Source organism: Abrus precatorius, unplaced genomic scaffold (assembly GCF_003935025.1).
Source record: "Abrus precatorius isolate BTA unplaced genomic scaffold, Abrus_2018 Scaffold9, whole genome shotgun sequence".
Classification (NCBI taxonomy): Eukaryota; Viridiplantae; Streptophyta; class Magnoliopsida; order Fabales; family Fabaceae; genus Abrus; species Abrus precatorius.
Genome location: NW_020874439.1, coordinates 2,379,622 through 2,399,056, shown reverse-complemented (window position 1 = coordinate 2,399,056; position 19,435 = coordinate 2,379,622). Strand labels below are relative to the sequence as shown.

The following is a 19,435-nucleotide window of genomic DNA, read 5'->3' as shown; positions in this document are numbered from 1 at the left end:
GCAGAATAGCTATGCAAACATGTGTGTAGCTACTTCAAACGCCTGAAGTAGTTATGCAGAAGCCACTTTTTCAACTTTTACTATATAGCCTTGAGCGTGGACATTCTTTGTGTTTAAAGTAGCTACGTGATTTTGTGCGTGTCCACTTCAAGTGGGTAGAGAAGCTACGCACTTGCTTAACTTCAACATTCAGAATCCATGGGTTCTGCGTAGACACTTTATGCACTTGAAGTGTCTACTTGATTGATCAACTTTCAAAATGGACTGTTGCGCTTCAATTCTTCTTCCTCAAAATGTTGACTTACTTGATGAGCATCAATCCAACTACAATTCCACACATTGATCTTAATTGAATTAAAATCTGCAAACACAATTAACAATGTGATTCATTATGAAAATCATATTCCACTATTACATTCAACTAAAAATTCAGAAAATGCAGAATTTCTAAAATTCAAAAATAACTAAAAGTAAAAATTCCTAAACTAGATTCTAACAAAAGTAAAGGGTTAGAAATGTGAGTTGCCTCTCACAAGCGCTCTTTTAACGTCACTAGCTTGACGCCTCATATTTCCGATTCAAGAGAAATCAACTTAACATAAGATATGTTCTTTGTGAATGCCTCTGCATGATAAACCTTCAACCTTTGGCCATTGACTTTAAATTCTCTCCCTGTTTTCTGATCCTCAATTAAAATTGCTCTAAAGGGAGATACTTCTTTGAACAGAAAAGGTCCAGACCGCCTTGATCTTAGCTTTCCTGGAAATAATTTCAGTCTTGAATTAAACAATAACACTTGTTGTTCAGGCCTGAACTCTCTTTTCAGAATGAATTTATCATGGATCCTCTTGGTTCTTTCTTTGTACAGTTTGGCATTTTCATAGGCCTGTTGCCTAAATTCATCCAGCTCATGTAGCTGTAGGATTCTCTTTTCTCCAGCACTAGCCAAGTCAAAATTCAACCATTTAGTGGCCCAATATGCTTTATGTTCCATCTCTAAAGGTAAATGACATGTCTTCCAAAGACTAATTGTAACACCTTAAATTTAATTTCAATAAATAAGAAATTTTGCAAATTTTTGAAATAATAAAATTTTCATTTTTAATTCAAGTTTCATCAACCATTTCAAATAGAAAAAAGGGTTACAAATTATATCAAACAATTGCTACAGGACTTATTCAAATACAACAGTTTTCCAAAATAATATCCTAAGTCCTATAGCAGTTCCATCCACCCTTTCACTGAGTCCGGTGCTGATTGTAACACCTAAATTACTACCAAGATCCTATCTCCTAAAAATGTATGTATTTAGACTCCCCTAAGATAGTGTACCCAAATGAACATGAACAAGGAATTATTCATTCGACATTAGGGTGGAGTTAAACAACAATTTCACAATTTAATTCATAGGTGGGGGTACATTATCCTCCATTTCGTTATCCAATCTATTCATTACCAAACTATGCATATTGTATTATGTTTTACTAGTGTACTTGAAATTTCTTCAAATTAATTTCTTTTTATGAAAGAGATAAAGGTGAGTGCTCAACATCACATGCTTCGTGGAATGGAATTCTGAAATCATAACGAGAGACATATAAATAGAGAGAAAATTTCGATTTTGTACATATACGTCCCTAGTTTAAACAATTCAAGGTAAACCATCATGAAACGAACAAAAGAGAAGACCTCATGGTTCAGTATTTCAAAATTAATTATAAACAGCCCCCAAAAAGAAAGGAAAGTATAAAACTTAAGAGCAGTGTTCATCCATGACAAAAAAAATAAAACATCTACATATAAAACTCTGGTGGAAAGGAATCCTCACTAGGATCAAATTCCATTCCATCAGAATCAGGTGCAACATCCACAGGCTGAGGGCGAGGAGAGGGTGGCAAGTCGTCCGGGTCGCTATCAATCCAACCGAAGTTAGGCGGTGGCGATCTCGAGGTGGGTGGCAGTGGTGGAGAAGGGTGTCGGGTGGAAGGTCCAGCTTCGTCGGAAGGTGGCGCCTGAATATCGAGAGGTTGACGAGGGACTGGCCTGACGGAAGACGCAAGCACTCCAATGACTTTCCATTCAGGTGCGGGCGCAGGAGTAGGGCTAGGACAAGGGCTGGGTTCAGGGTCAAGGTCAATGATAGTTTTACCTTTATCCACAAAAGTCTTAAGACGTTTGGCGGGAGGTTCATGAGACGGTGGAGAAGAGGGAGGTGTATGAATGATGATACTCCGTTCGGGTGGTAGGGGCACGGAGATTTCGGCAAAAATGTGGTCCATCCAGTTGGGCTTCCATTCGCCTTCAGTGAGAGGTCCCATGGTCATGGAGACCATTCCCTGGTACGTCAAGCGGCGCGTTGCTGGGTCGTAGATCCATCCCTCCTTTCCTCCCGAATCCTCTCCCCAAATCCTCGCTCGGAGTGGGTCCATCTGCCATGCATTCATGCAACACACAACAACAGCAAGACAAGACGCAACACCAGACAAAAACAGAACAGAAAGGGTGAGCTCAATACATTCAATTATCAAAAATCGAATACGTGAGAAAATCAGCATAATAGTAACGAACCTAGTGACTCATAGTTCAATAATCACATTATCATAACATAATATTCATCAAACAGCCACAACGCAAATAAAGTGAATGAGTTCCTTATAACATAATTATACTCAAGGTAATTGAAACGTCACTACTTCTTCAGTTTGTCCCACTATTCCTCCAGTCAAGGTGATCGGAGACCCTCGTTCCCTACAAGCACACATTGTATGTAATCCATCAAGAATATTCTCCCAACTTAACCATTTCGGTTCCTCAGGAACGAGTCCTTCCACGATCCTCGGTAATGCTTGCTCGCGTCAGGATTAGTGGAGGTTTCGATGGCGACGTGTCCCGGCCGCGGTGAGCTATTCCGCACCATTGGGGCAACCCCCCTCCACTACCCCCAAGGTTCTTCCTTCAAACTTGAACACTCACATCCCTCAGCTGTGCTAGACTGTGACCTTGACTCTCCATCCTCCATATCATACACATAAGGAGTTTCGTAACCGCATCCTCCTTACACCATTTTTGAACGCACATTAAATTCCCAAAGGTCACAAACCACATATCCAAATCCCTGCTCATAAGAGCTGGTACGTTCAAAGAATAAAAGAACCATCCGTCCACGGTCCAAGAATAAAAGAAAAAGGAGAGAAGATGGAGATAGTTATAAAAATTTCGTTGAAATATCATAGTCGAAGTGTACCTTAACAAACAAAATGATCATAAAAGAATCATGGAAATAACCACAAGTTTAATCACACATGCAACTCACTTTTACCATAAATTTTTCGTAAAATAGTGATTAGGTGGTAGGAGAATTCTTTCATTGTTAAGAAAAAGGGTTCCTTGGTCATACAGAATCAAACTGAGAGAAAAAGGTGAGTAATTTCTCAGCTAAAACAAAAAGGAAGAAGGGTAGTTGATGAAAACTGAAAAGAACACAAGGATTCATACAAAGATTTCAATATTATCAACATGCAAAACTATTTCAACTTCAATCAAGTTCACGCAAGTTACAAAACATGGATTTTTAAAATACTAACCAAATAAAATCACCACGAGATGAAGAAAATGGTTTGCATGTAAATTTTATTGATGAAGATCGGAGACGAAAATAAGAAGAAGAGAGTGCATGCAGAGTTTACAAGTTAACGAACAACCACATGCATTCAAGCACAAACAAGAGCTCCCCTAACCTTGTTTGCTATGAGAAAGAGAGATAGAATGGAAGGCTTGGTCTTGGTACTAGCAGGATCTTGATCACAACTTGAGTCCTTGGTGTTTTGTCGCCTCCTTGAGGTTGGTGATGGAGTGTGTTGTCCTCCAGAGAAAAAGGGCGTAGAGGTTTTGTGAGAGGGTGAGAATGTGTCGAGAGAGAAAAGAAGTGGTGAGGTTGAGAACGTTTTTGAAAATAAGGGAAAAAGGGCGCGTGAGGATTAGAAGGTGTTCTTATATAGTGTGGCTTAAAGCTTTGCCTATTCGTCTTCCAAAGGCTGGCGGTTAGTGCACAAGATGGGTTTTAGGGTTAGGTTAGGCGAAGTGACACACCCTTTCGCCTTCTTACTTGAATAGTCATATCTCATGGTGTCCAAGTGCAGGTGAGGCGCCTTCTCAAGAGCATTCAATGCACAGAGTGTAAAAGAAGCAAGCCGTAGGTGATCCACACATCTCCACATGCCATTCATCATGATGGAGTAACCGAAATGAGGGTTTGACCTAGGTAAGAGTGGGTAATTAATGCATGTTGGCGGCTAGGGTTTGTTGTGGAGGGAAGCAGGTTCAAACCCTTCGTGTCCCACAATTTGAAAAGAGTGATGTTATTTTGATTGGTTAGTGAAAAGGTGGTGCCTTTCTCTCTGCCTTGGACATGTGGCCAGTGCCATAAAATAGGAAATAATTGCATGCAATTAATGGAGCATAATTTCCAGAAATACGTTGCTAAGTTTTTGGCTGTACATTAAGTGCAGGCTGGCGGCTAGGTCAACTCCAGAAGGAAGTTGAGTAGGTTTTTCCTTTGTTTTTCTCATGAGGTTAAATGCGGTTAAGAGGTAAATTAGGTAACTTTAATGATGGTTTAAATGAGGCAAGAGAGGCCCCTCGGTTTTAAGCAATTTAAAACATGGTTATTAGGAACAAAATAATGTGAATGATTGATTGTTTTCGGTAATGCCATGCAATTAATGCAGGGTGGCTACTTAAATTTTCTGATGGAAGGTGGCGCCACTTTTGGCCATGCATTCACACAAATCTCCCTAGGGTTTTACCATAAATACAAGGTAATTAAGGAAGGAATATATATAGTTGATGTCAGGCACGGTTCTGGGGAATTAATTGCCTCAGGTGAAACATTTCAAGCTGATTGGCACGCCCACTAAATGCATGTAACCGATTGGATTAATGCGGAGGGAATCAAGCAGGCACCTTTTCACTCCCCTATGGTATTTAATGTAGGTGGGTAATTAAGGGAGTTTAATGGCGGTTAAATGAAGAAATGGGGGGTTTCTTCGAGTAAATGAAAAGGCAAGGGTATCTTCTCTAATTGACTACAAGATTCTCATTAATTTATGATTAATATCCTACCTTAATTAAATGTGCACGAGAATATGGAAAGTTTATAATTAAGGAAAGGAATAAAACTCTATTCTCGTCTACACCTAATTAGAGTAACTAGGGATTTGATAATTGTATTAAGTGCAAATATTTAGGTTCAGAATCTAGGTCATTATGGCCAGTGTCTTTCTCTTTCCTACATAAACAAATAACGAAAATCTGATTACCTTATTTAAAAGAGGGGTATTAAATAAAATCATGAGGCGCATTAATGAATAGGGTGGCAATTATGTGTAAGTGCCGAAAATATGGAAAGTTTCCTTCTAGAAGAGGATTGGGGCTTTAAATTTTCGGTTGCACCATATATAAAAAAAAAGGAAAGTTTTTAAATAAGATCCACTCAAAATATGGCAGTCCAAGAGGTGGCGGCTGTATTTATTTAGGGTAACCTGGAACAATGGAATTACATTAAGTATACTTAATTTGGGCTAGAATCCTAGGCTATTAAATTCGATTCCCTCCCCCCCTGGACATGAATGAATTTTCGGTCACTAGCACTAAATGAGGAAAGATTAAAACTTGCCTTTTGGGTCCTTTGTAGTACACGTGACTTCTAGGGTAAAAAAAAAAATAGATGGTGGCTCTCATTAATGATCTAACTTAGTGTACATGGTACCAGAATACTGGAAGACTTAAGTACATCCACTATTAGAACCTAATGAACATTCAATATAAATAAAGAAAGTTACACGTGCAGTTCCACTTAAATTTAAGAAGCACATCACACAATCAAATAATAAGAATTAAAAGAACTATGTAACATTAATAACAATCATCAGGGGAATGAAAGAAATAGGGTCCATTCATCTAACTCAAAAGACTATCTCGCCCCCAGGCTAATCTCACTAACCTTGGGTTAAGTCAAGGTAATTTCATCACATAATCATATAGACATACACATACGAAATTAACTAAACACACCCTGGGAGAAATAATTGTGCAAGCAGGGAACATAATACGATTAAACAGTTGTAGCAAGAACTGAACTAGAGTACTAAAAATCAAACAAAAGAGTCACTAATTAATAATTAACACTCTCGGCCATGTAGACCAAAATTTGGGATGTTACACTGATCGTCTTGATTACCTGAAAAATGAATGTAAAGGTGAATATCCTACACTACTGAACCATAATCAAGCATAGAGTCTCACCTCTAACTCATTTCCAATACATTCATACAGATGTAAGTACAAGCAGCATTATCACACCCACAAGCACAATACACAAACTCATGCATACGCACAACAGCCTCACTCACTATAGCACTGTGATCACAGATTTACACCATGAATGGTTGTCGGTTACCCCCGCCTCACGGATACCACGTGGGCAGTCACGGGTCGCTCATCAAAGTAGTAGTCAGAGGTCTAGTCAGGAAGAGAGTGTGTGGCCCTTGGTGCACCCGTTTCGCAGTCGGTGTCACCACCACTCCCTCTTCCCCAAGGTATTTCTACTGTCCTCATCTCCCACATCCCCAGTGTATCGCTGAACCATTCACAACACATTACAACGGCGTTAATACGCCCAATCACACATATTCTATTCACGCATGCAGTAATCATGCTTACACACGGCACACAGCCCACATTCCATTTCACAGCACACGACACAGCCTACAATTATCGTTTATATTACACAGTCCTTAGGCCTACATTTCCACAATATTCATTCAAATACATGGCACTAGTGCCTATACCCATTCACAACACTTGGCATACATGCCCTCATTCTATCATACAACATTTACATACAATCCATCAATTTTGGGTCAACACACATAATGATCACACATCACGGCACTTGACCCACATTACATTTCTCAGCAATTTCCTACCTACTAACTCAGCCACAACACAATATTCAGCAAAACAACAACAATTCATACACAAAGAGTAGGATAGAGTCCTCTCTTACCTTGGATTGACGTCCCACGCGCTAAATCTACTAAGAAATGCTCCCCCTCACGGATTTCGTCCTAAACACATGGAGAAACTCCATGAGAACCCAGGGTAAACATGAAAACAGAGAAAGGGGATGAAAAATTGAAACCCTAACCATTAAAACTTACCTCCAAGCATTCCCCACACGGATTCAACCTTCAATCAAGCTCCCGAACAGCTTTGGAGGCAATTAATCGGTGGAATAGGGCTTTGGGAACGAGAGGATCAAAGGAATATCGAAGGGAGAGGGAGAAATAACTCTCCCCGAACCCTAACCCATTTTAAATCCTTTTCTAGTCGCAACACTCTCGCTACAGCGAGGGGACCTCGCTGCAGTGACACGCCCTCTCGCTATAGCAAAAAAATCAGAGAAAATTGCACTCTAGTTTTTGCAGAATCTCGCTACAGCGAGACTGCACCTAGAAATGCAGCCCAAACTGTCGCTCTCTCGCTACAGCGAGACGTCTCTCACTATAGCGAGAAGGCGATAGTTCTAATCCTTCCTCCCAGGGCCCTCTCGCTAAAGCGAGAACAGCCTAGTATCACACCCTACACTTAGGCACTTAGCCTATTTCAGCTCAACCAGTCATGCATACACCCATCTACATATATATATATATATATATATATATATATATATATATATACATATTCACAACATATATCTAAAAATACACACATGAATATACATTTAGATTTATATAATTATCCATAATTAATATTACAAAATTTGGGACATTACACTAATTGGTAAGGTGACATACCAATTAGAGTCTTAAAGACAGTTCTATATGCCCACAAAGAGTCATCTAACTTTTTTGACCAATCCTTTCTTGAATTATTCACCACTTTTTCCAGAATTTGTTTAATTTCTCTGTTTGACACTTCAATCTGTCCACTTGTTTATGGATGATATGGAGTAGCAATCTTGTGTTTTACATTATACTTTGCTAAAACTGATTCAAGATGCTTGTTGCAGAAATGAGCACCTCCATCACATATTAAAAATCTAGGCACTCCAAATCTAGCAAAGATATTCCTTTTTATAAAAGAAATTACCACCTTGGCTTCATTTGTCCTTGTTGGAATGACTTCCACCCACTTAGAAACATAATCAACTGCCACAAGAATATGTTCATAAGAGAAAGATGTGAGAAAAGGTCCCATGAAATCAATCCCGTACATCAAATAATTCCAGTTCTAAAATATTTGTCAAAAGCAGCTCATGTTTCCTAGAGATGTTGCCTATCCTTTTGCACTTATCACAGCTCTTAACATAATTCTTGGCATATTTAAAAAGTGTAGGCCAAAAAAATCCTGCTTGCAAGACTTTTGCAGCAGTTCTTGAACTCCCATGGTGGCCTCCATAATCTGAATTATGACAGTGCCATAATATCTCAGGTTATTCATTTTGTGGGATACATCTTCTAAGTAGACCATCCACCCCAATTTTGAATAGATAAGGGTCTTCCTAAACATAAAATTTGCTGTCATGTAAAAATTTCTTTCTTTGTTGCCAAGCAAATTTCTTTGGAATGAGCTGAGTGGCCTTAAAGTTTGCAATATCAGCAAACCAAGGCAGATCTTCCACAGCAGCAAGTAGTCTTTCATCTGAAAATTCTTCATTAATATCCAAAGAATTAAAGGTTAAATTGTCCAATGGAAGCCTGGACAGATGATCAGCTACCCCATTTTCCTTCCCCTTTTTATCTCTAATTTCCAATTCAAACTCCTGCAACAGCAAAATCCATCTCAATAATCTTGACTTAATATCTTGTTTGGACAACAAATATTTAAGTGCAGAATGGTCAATATAGACTATGACTTTGGATCCTATCAAATATGATCTAAATTTTTCAAAAGCAAACATAATAACAAGGAGTTCCTTTTCAATAGTTGTGTAATTTACTTGTGCAGAATTTAAGACTTTGCTAGAATAGTAAATGATATGCAATTTCCTATCTTTTTTCTGTCCTAAAACAGCACCTACTGCACTATCACTTGCATCACACATTAATTCAAAAGGTAAATTCCAATCAGGTTTTACAAGAATAGGTGCAGAGATAAGTTTTTCTTTCAAAACAGAAAATGCATGCAAACAAGAATCATCAAATACAAAGTCGGCATCTTTAACAAGTAAATCACTAAGAGGTTTTGCAATTTTTGAAAACTCTTTAATAAACCTCCTATAAAAACCTGCATGACCGAAGAAACTCCTAACTCTCTTAACATCAATTGGTGGAGGCAGTTTACTAATAACTTCGATTTTTTCTTGATTCACCTCCATTCCTTTTTTTGAAATTCTATGGCCAAGGACTATTCCCTCTTGGACCATAAAATGACACTTTTCCCAATTTAAAACAAGGTTAGTATCTTGACATCTCTGCAAAACAGTGGACAAATTAGCTAAACAATTATCAAAAGAATTGCCAAAAATAGAGAAATCATCCATAAACACTTCAATAATTTTCTCTACTAAATCAGAAAAAATGAACAACATACACCTTTGAAAAGTAGCGGGAGCATTGCACAATCCAAATGGCATTATTCTATATGCAAAAACTCCAAATGGACATGTAAATGCAATTTTCTCTTGATCAATAGGGTCCACCGCTATTTGATTGTAGCCAGAATATCCATCAATAAAACAATAATAGGCATGTCTAACTAGTCTTTCCAACATTTGATCAGCAAATGGCAATAGAAAGTGATATTTTCTAGTTGAATCATTTAATTTTCTGTAGTCGATACACATGCGCCAGCCTGTTACAGTCCTAGTAGGAATTAATTCATTCTTTTTATTAGGCATAACTGTCATCCCTCCTTTTTTAGGGACAGCTTGGACTGGACTAACCCATTGGCTGTCCGAAATTGGGTAAATAATCCTTGCATCCAGCAGCTTCATTACTTCTTTTCTCACTACTTCTTTCATGGTTGGGTTTAGTCTTCTCTGTGGCTGTACTACCGGTTTAAAATGTTCTGCAGACAGAATTCTATGCTTGGAAAAAGCTGGATTGATTCCCTTTAAATCTAAAATATGCCAACCAATTGCAGACTTATGGGCTCTTATAATTCTCAGCAATTTTTCTTCTTCTTCTCCCTTGAGATCATTGCTAATAATCACCAAATTTTCATGTTCTTGGTCTAAGAAAGAGTATCTCAAGTGAGAAGGTAACTATTTCAGCTCTAGTTTCTCAGTCTTCTCTTCCTTCATTTCATTTTTCAGTTCTTCCTTTGTTGGATTTTCTGAAAAAGGAACAATTGGCAAAGTGTCCAGCTGCTGTATATATTCTCTCAATTGTTCTTCTTTTTATACAGCAGCAGAATGATTCCCTGCAACTATTGTTTCCTTTAACAATGAGATTTCATTAGCATTATTAATAAAATGAGAGAAAGTAATAGAATTTAGAATATCAACCCTCATACAAGTAACATCATCATTAGGATGTTTGAGTGCCTCAAATACATTAAAAATAACCTTTTCATCCTGCACTCTCAACATAAATTTTCCCTTTTGAACATCAATTAAAGCTTTCCCTGAAGCTAAGAATGGTCTGCCCAAAATTAAAGGAATGTTAGCATCCACTTCCATGTCCAAAATTACAAAATCTACAAGAAAAATAAATTTGTCAATCTTAACTAGTAAATCTTCTACAACACCATAGGGATATGTATAAGATCTGTTCGCAAGTTGTAATGTTATGCTAGTAGGCTTGACTTCTTCTATTCCAAGTCTCTTCATGATAGCAAGAGGCATGAGATTGATGCTAGCCCCAAGATCACATAAAAATTTCCCCATGATACAATTTCTAATAGAACATGGAATGCTAAAAGAACCTGGATCTTTTAATTTGTCAGGAAGCTTCCTTTGTAAAATAGCACTGCATTCTTCAATCAAAGGGACTGTTTTATCATTCTCAAGCTTTCTTTTCTTAGATAACAGCTCCTTCATGAATTTAGCATAGGAAGGCATTTGCTCAAGTGCTTCAGCAAAAGGAATATTTATTTGAAGTTTCTTGAAGACATCTAGAAACCTCTCAAATTGTTTTTCTTGTTTTGGATTTGGCATTCTTTAAGGGTAAGAAAGTCTCTTGTATTTCTCCTTATCAATAGGTTGATTAGCTTCCTCAAGTATTTGCCTCTTTGTCTTTCTTACAGCCCTTGGAGAACTCTCTTTTTCTGAATTTTCTCTTTTCAGCAAGGTAAAATTTTCTTCATCTAGATTAGATTTTAATTTCTCCTTTGCAATAGGATTATTTTCTCTTCTTTTTTTTTTTGCAGGTTTAGGACTTCCCACAACAGCTCCACTCCTAGTCATTACAACTTGACATTGCTCTTTTGGATTAACAACTGTATTGCTAGGAAATCTCCCCTCTTCTCTGCTGGATAATTGTTCAGCCAGCTATCCAATTTAAGTTTCAAGCTTCTTCATAGAAGATTCTTGATTCTTGAAGCTTATTTGGGTTACTTTTATAAATTGCAACATGGTTTCCTCCATCTCATTCAACCTTTCAGTCATATGCTTGGAGAATTTTTGATTCCTTTGAGGTTGAGTGGTTGGATTCCCTTGAAAATAGGATTGTTGTGCTACAGGACCTATACCAGAAAAAGGTAAAGCAGAATTAAAATTCTTTACAGCAGAATATTGAGTATTCCAATTAGAGTATTGCTGACTTCTGCTATTAGGATACTGAAAACCAAGTGGGAATGAAGGTTATTGTCTCTGAAAATTTTCCATATAATTAATTTGCTCTTGCGGTTCATTGGTAGGTGCATCACATGCTCCATTAGCATGATTTCCTCCACAAAAATCACAAGTAAGTTGAATATTCTAAATTGGAGCAACCTGTAAGTTGCTTATTTGCTAAGTTAGTGCAGCAATTTGTTTTGAAAACATTTGACTTTGCAGCTGATTTTGTACAAGAAAAGTCTCAAGAATTTTGGTTTCATATCCTCCACTCCTTGTAGAGTGTCTAGAATTAGAATTTTGATACATAGATGAAGCCATCATCTCTATAATTCGTTGAGCTTCTTCCAATGACTTAGTATTCAATGATCCTCCCGTAGCTGCATATATCATGGTTCTAGTGGCTGGACTCATTCCATAATAGAAAGTTTCCAGATGCATCCATTCCGGTATGCAATGGTGTGGACATTTCCTCAATAATTCTTTATACCTCTCCCAAGCTTCATATAAAGATTCCCCCTCTTGCTGCATGAATGATGTAATTTCTCCTCTTAGTTTGGCAGCCTTAGATGGTGGAAAATACTTAGTAAGAAATTTATTAACAAGGTCTGCCCAAGTGGTGATGCTTCCTTGTGGTTGAGCTTGCAGCCAACATTTAGCTTTATCTCTTAATGGAAATGGAAATAGTCTCAATCTAATTGCATCCTCGCTAACTCCATTCATCTTTATTGTATCATAAAGCTGCAAAAAGTTAGAGATATGTAAGTTAGGATCATCCGAAATTGAACCAGAAAATTTATCTTACTAAACTAAATGAAGTAAAGCTGGTTTTATTTCAAAATGGTTAGCTTGTATGGTAGGTCTGACTATAGAGGAGTTGTATCCATGCATGTTAGGAACTGCATAATCCCCTAAAGTTCTCATCATGTTCTGTTCAGCCATTATCTTCTCTTGAGGTGTTGGTGGTGTAAGAGAAGGAATTTGAAGTTCCTCCGATTTAGGAGTAGAAGGTGTAGATTCCAATTCTTGCTCTTTCCTTGCTGAATTTTCTGCTCTTAATTCGTTTCTCAGCCTCCTCAATGTTCTGTCTATGTCCGGATCAAACACAAGAGCAGTCTTGTTTTTATTTTTCCCACACATATAACACTAAGAAAAACTGAACACAGCAGAAACACTAAAAGAAAATGATGAAAATACAGAATAATATAGTGCAGAAAATTTACTAGCAGAATATCCTATGAAAATTTAAGAAAGAAACATAACATCTAAACAAGTAACTACACAAAATACAGTGACACAGAAATTATACAAAACTGAACAGCAAAGGTGTATAGGAAAACTAGCAGAAAATGTAATACGAAATTCAAAAAGCTTAATCTAGTTGTCTCCTTGCTACTAATGATATTGAAAATAAAGATCTCCGACAACGGCTCCAAAAACTTGTCACATAATTGGAGAATAACTAACAAGTGTACTAGGTTGTTGTAGCAAGTAATAAAATTTAGAATTCAATATGAGCCCCAAGTATCATCCACAAGGATCTTATTTCAATTACCACTTCACAATTTAACAATTAGTTGAGCAAAACAATTCATTGAGAGGTTTATAACATGTGAAAGTAAGAAATAAAGACAATAAAAGGTAATAAACTTGCTGTAAAAACAGAATATGAATTTTGTATTAAGAATGTTATATGAAAAATAGTTAGGAATCACTTCACTAGATTTTCAATTGCAATTTAATCATGTTCTGAACTCTTAAGAATTTTAATTGATTGATAATCAATTTCACTTCTTTAACCAAAGGACAATTCCTTGCCTCATTGATCCTAATATCTAATTAAATCTCCCTAATCACTTAGGTAAATTTAATCAAATACTGCATTAAGTTCTAAAACTTATAGGATTACTAGATCATGATACTTATTCCTAAGATCTCGATAACCTAGGCATATGATTCATATATGAGAAATAAACTAAATTTACATTGATGAAAATTCCTCTAATTTCAATTGAGTGAAGGATTAGTTCACAACTGCATTAAGAACAAAATCACATACTCAATTCAATTAAAATCTCAAGATTCAATCCACAATTACATCACAATATCAAATCTGGATCCATAGATCCCAAACCAAAAAAGTTTAGAACAACATTACAATGGAGAAAGGAGAATTAAGAGAAGAAGAAAACAAGAAGCAGAAGAACATCTTCAAAGACCCAATCTTCACTCTGATTCCTCTAGAAATGAAGCTTGAAAGTCGCTCCCAATCTCTCTCTCTGACTTCCCTTGGAAGTTAAAATAGTTACAAAGTAAAAATAACAAAAATGAACCAAAAGTCCCTTTTTCTGAACCTCTAACTTCTATTTATATGGTTTTTCCCGCCTTTTGCTTTTCTACATGTTAATCTCTGAGAATTCTAGCATCAAAGGTCTTCTAGAAGCTTCTAAAACTTATTTAAGAACTCCAATTGTCCAAAGTTGATACTTAGAAGTGATATTTAAAATTCTGTTATTTTTGCGTAGCTACTCTGGGCACTTGAAGTAGCTACGCGCTCAATTGCGTAGCTACTCTAATCACTTGAAGTAGCTACGCGCACTGTGGAGTTCTGAATTAACCTTGGCGTAGCTACTCTGAACGCTTGAAGTGGTTACGCGCTTTGCGTAGCTAGTCTGGCACTTGAAGTGGCTACGCGCTCAATTGCGTAGCCACTTTGAACACTTGAAGTAGCTACTCTCTTGATCTTCATGAATTTTCTTCTTCAAAGTGTTCACTCTATGTACTCAGAGTGATTACGCCCTTCATAAATTACTTGATTCTTCATCTTTTTGGCTCAATTCCTCTACTTTCTTCACTTCAATCTTCAACTCAAATTCTCAGCTCAAGCTTCTGCACAAGGATTAAGTCACTTTTAAGTCAAATTGTTCAGAATTGGACTAAAAATCTAAAAATCAAAACTATTTACACAATTATGAATATTAATGCAATTTTTATGATATTTTCAAGTTTGCTTAGCACTTTACTACTCATTTATTAACAAAAACTAGGCTAAAAATATAGTAAAATGTGGATTTATCACTAACACATAGTTTCACCCACAATCTCGATCACATTACAATATTCACTTTCACACACGACACGTAGGCCCACATTCAATTACATCACACTCAACTTCCAAATTTTCGTACAAACTCTACCATAGTCAAGCCATTCCATCACACACATGGACAATATTCTTTTCATCATGCTCAATCAAGAATCTTCTATCGAAACATACCTATTCCTACATTCTATCTCAACCACATATGAATATAAATGGATTAAAGACACAAGGAGATAGGGTATAGTCTTCCCTTACCTCAAATCGAAGACCCAAACATGAAATCAACAAGAAATATGCTCCCCACACAAATTTTGACCTGAATACATGGAAAACTCCATGAGAAATCGAAAGAACAAAGAAGAAGAATTGAAAACCAGAACCCTAACACTTAGGATGGGGACGGTAGGATACCTTGGGGAAGAAAGAGTGGTGGTGACACCAACTGTCAGGCTAGAGATTTATTATTGAGTAATCTATAATATTTTATACTAGTTCAATGTTAATTGAAGGATTATTTGGTATTGGAATAGATTTAGATGGAGTTTGAAATTATTAAAAAAAAAAAAAAGTGAATAGTACCGTATGAACAGTGTCGGATGAACAGTAAAACCGCCTGTGAACAGTGCAAACCGTGTATGAACAGTGCAAACCGCGTATGAACAGTGAAAACCGCGTATGTACAGTGACTGCTGACGTCATCAGTGACATCATCATGACGTCATGGCTGACGTCACATACGCGTATAGTGCGTGTACAGTATTTTTCGACATGAATAGTGCCCTGAACAGTGTTTCCGGCGTGAACAGTAAGGCGGTGAACAGTGAATTTCAAAAATTTTCTATAAAAAGGGGGCTTCACACGAAATTTTCATTTCTTCACCCCTATCCAAGGTTCTCAAAGGTTCTAAGGCCAAAAACTACCATTTCTCTCATACTAAACCTTCCTAAACTTAGATTTCTCGCCAGATCTGAGATCCTACGTCTATTCTGAAGGATTTGAAGTAAGTTTCTTTAAGTTTGAAGCTAGATTTACCGTTCGTTTCTCTTCTCCTTCTCTTTCTCATAGAAGTTCATGGTGTTCTTAGGAGAAACTCCGTTCTAAAGCCGAATCTTCGGTGAATCTTGCATTAAAACACGTAATATTCGGTAGATCTAGTGTGAATCATCTTTCTGAGGTAAGGAGAGTTTACTTTAACCTATGAACTACGTTTTGAACGGTTTAATATGCTATTTTAAGATGTTTTGATATGATTTTTGTTAGATCTATTGAATAAAAGCTATTTTCTAAGCTGTAACTGCTGTTAATTGATTTAAAATGCTGAGATTTTGGCTGATCTATCTTAAACTTGCCTTAGCTGAGCTGTTAAAATAATTTTGGCGGTGTGCATCATGCTGAGATATATGTTTTGCATCATTATAGAGCCGAGTTACATGTTTAGGTGGGTAGACGTGTAACGGTAAGTTCATGCTGAGCTGCTGTGCTGTGCTGTCTGGATCCAGATACCAGAATGGGTCGCTCCCGGACCGGCTCGGTTCCTTCTGGATTACTTAGGCTGTGAAACCAGTTGGAAACCGTTTTCATGCTGTGCATTAGATGGGCTGGAAATGCATGGGATTATTGCTGTGAGAAATATTTTGCTCTATATATATATGATTTTATTTTAAGTTTGGTAAGCTCACCCTTGCATTTCTTTCTATGTCGTTGTGTGCGTGCGTACTGCGATGATCGTACGGTGGTACGTGAGCAGATGTAGCAGGTGTTGCATCTACTTCACAGGCTGAGGGGCCAGAGAAGAAATGATTGAAGCTGGGGTCGAGTAATATTGCATCAAAGTCCTTTTTCCCTATATTTTGAGACCTCATGTAGAGGGAGCTACGTAGTATAATTTTGGGTATTTTGAATATTATGAACTAAATGTAATATTATGTTGTTCTGTTGGATATTTGTTGTAAGAAACTTTGTTTTATTTTAATTGAGAAGAGAATTTCATACTTATATTCTCTATTATTTATTTTTCTTAAATAAGTATGTGATGTACAAACAATGTTCTCGGTTCCTTACAAAAAGGGGTCGTGACACCAACAGTGACCGCGGGTGCACCGCCGGCCACACACTCTCCTCCTAACTAGACCTCTAACCACTACCTTTGTCGAGCGACTCATGACTGCTCACGCAGTATCCTTGAGGCGGGGGTAACCGACGACCGTTCATGGTGTGAATCTGTGATCACAGTGCCATAGTTAGCATGGCTGTGTGCGGTAAGTGCATGCATGTAAGATGTTTTGGTGTCGTGAGTGCATCGATCGTGAATTAAAATGAGTTGCAATTAAAATGAGTTGCTGAACTTTGTTGTTCGTAATTATACTTGTGTAAAATGTATTATGAATTACTTGATCTTGTTGCTTATGATTATGCCTGTGTCAATTGTATTCAAAATGATGTGACGCATGCACAAGGTGAGAGTCTATATTTTATTGTGTGTTGGATAGTGTAAGGTACTCACCCTTACATTTATTTTTCAGGTGACCAAGATGATCAGCATCAGACTCAGTGAAGGGATGGATGAAACTGCTATAGGATTAGAAATTTATTTAAACTCTAATGTAATTGAATTAATCTTGTAGCAATGATGTGATGCAAGTTATAACCCATCCTTATTTTGAATATTTTAATGAAATATGTATGGGAAAAACTATTTTTGAATGAAATTTTATTTTCTCACATTTTCTGAAATTTGATATTAATGAAATTAAAGTTAAGGTGTTACATAGATCACATAGTGCCTTATCAAAATGTGAGTTACCTATGGTATAAGGAATAGTAAAACTTCTTGGATCTATGAACTTTGGTGATAGCTTCTTTAATAGGATTGGTGAACATTCTTCATTTAGCCTCACAGTCTTGAACTCTTCTAGTTTTCTCTTATTGCTCAACATCTGTAACATCCTTAATTTATTTATATGATTTATGAAATAATTTTATATCAAAAAGAGGAAAAAAGGTAAACTTACTTATATTCATAGTTCAAAGTTCAAGAAAATTTAAAACTTTCATCTTTATGACTTGAGCTTACAAAATATTGAAGTAGTAAAATAATAAGAAATAAATAAATTTAGATTAGAACTAAATTAAAATACATGTATACCAGCTTCATTAATATATAAGAGTTTAATAATTACAAACCATGATTCCAAGATACATTAGGACTCATATATACAATTTACAAAATCAAAATAACCTAGTCTAAATGAGCAATTATTTTCACCCCAAAATACTAAGGATGATCTTAGTCTTCATCTCCATGTCAACCTTTTATCTCAACTAACTCCTCTAAGGACCTCCAGAAGTTACTAAATTCTTTGGAGCTAATCCTCAATTATTGAAGCTTGCAACCTGCTAGTTCTTAAACTAGAAATCCAGAATTGCAGCCTTCTTGTCAAAATGTGATTCGAAAGAAAAATTGAAGGATAATCTAAAAGATATCCTCATTCTTCTTCAGAACCAAGATGAAGCTAAAACTTCTACATAGAAGAATTCTCAGTAAAAAGAGGCCGAAGATTTTTATCAAAATAAAGATGATTGTTTCAGTATAGACATTCAAGAATTATAACCTATACTATAGCAAATAGTCCCTGTAATCAACCGAAATTGTAGAAACAGTAATTTTGATTTCTATATAAGGAGTCCTCAACCATGTTGTGAGGCACCCTTTCATTAAGTAATTTTAGAGAGTTTTAGAGAAAGCTTTGAGAGATATAATCCTTTGTAAGCTTTTCTTTTAACTGTTTTAATAAAATCTTGTTTTTATATATTTTTTCTCTTCTCCTTTTTAGCTGGTTCTGTTCAGATTACTGTCGTCCAGCTTTCCTCCCTTCTCCCTTCACTAGATCTCCGCTAGTTCTACCACCGTTCTAGTTTCTTATGTTTTAAATTTCTGCATTTTACATTTTTGTCTTAAATTCAGTAGTCCTGCTACTACCTACTTTCCTTTCAGTCTTTATTTTTCTTCTTTGATCCACAAAGGGTTTTCTTATATCATTATATTCGTCAATTAAATACCACCCATTTTTTTGGCTAGCATAACATAATTTTGTAGGTTTCTATTGAAATAATCTTTTGATTACAATAAAAATTCCTATTTCACAATAATGTGGGATTTTATTGTTATTTTTTCCTTTTCTTTTTGTTACTAAAAAGTTGTTAAAGATATAAATATATATTGTATTAACAAGTTATCATGATTTTACAAAAAGGTAAATAAATAAATTTTACTTCAAAAGTAAAAAATTCAAATAAAAATCCTTGACTGTAATTTCTTTAACATTTGTTTTTTTAGAAGTAAAATGAACAAATAATTTTTTTCTTCACACAATAGTTAATAATTACGATGTATAGATCATTCTGCTTTTTGCACTCTATATGATTAGACACCTAAATCTTTTGTAATGAATAAACAAGTTTTTTTCAAAATAATTTTTTTTCAAATAAATGACTTCAAATTCCCCTTATACTTTCACGCGCTCTAATTCACACAATGATTTATAATTACGATG

General features: G+C 36.2%; 1 non-coding gene across 1 annotated transcript; it reads left to right on the top strand.

The window, feature by feature from the left end:
- Nucleotides 1–12,230: 12,230 nt before the first annotated feature.
- Nucleotides 12,231–12,337, top strand: LOC113851686. Its single transcript, XR_003502257.1, has one exon. It is a non-coding gene; the product is annotated as a small nucleolar RNA R71 (small nucleolar RNA).
- The last annotated feature ends 7,098 nt before the right edge of the window (nucleotides 12,338–19,435 follow it).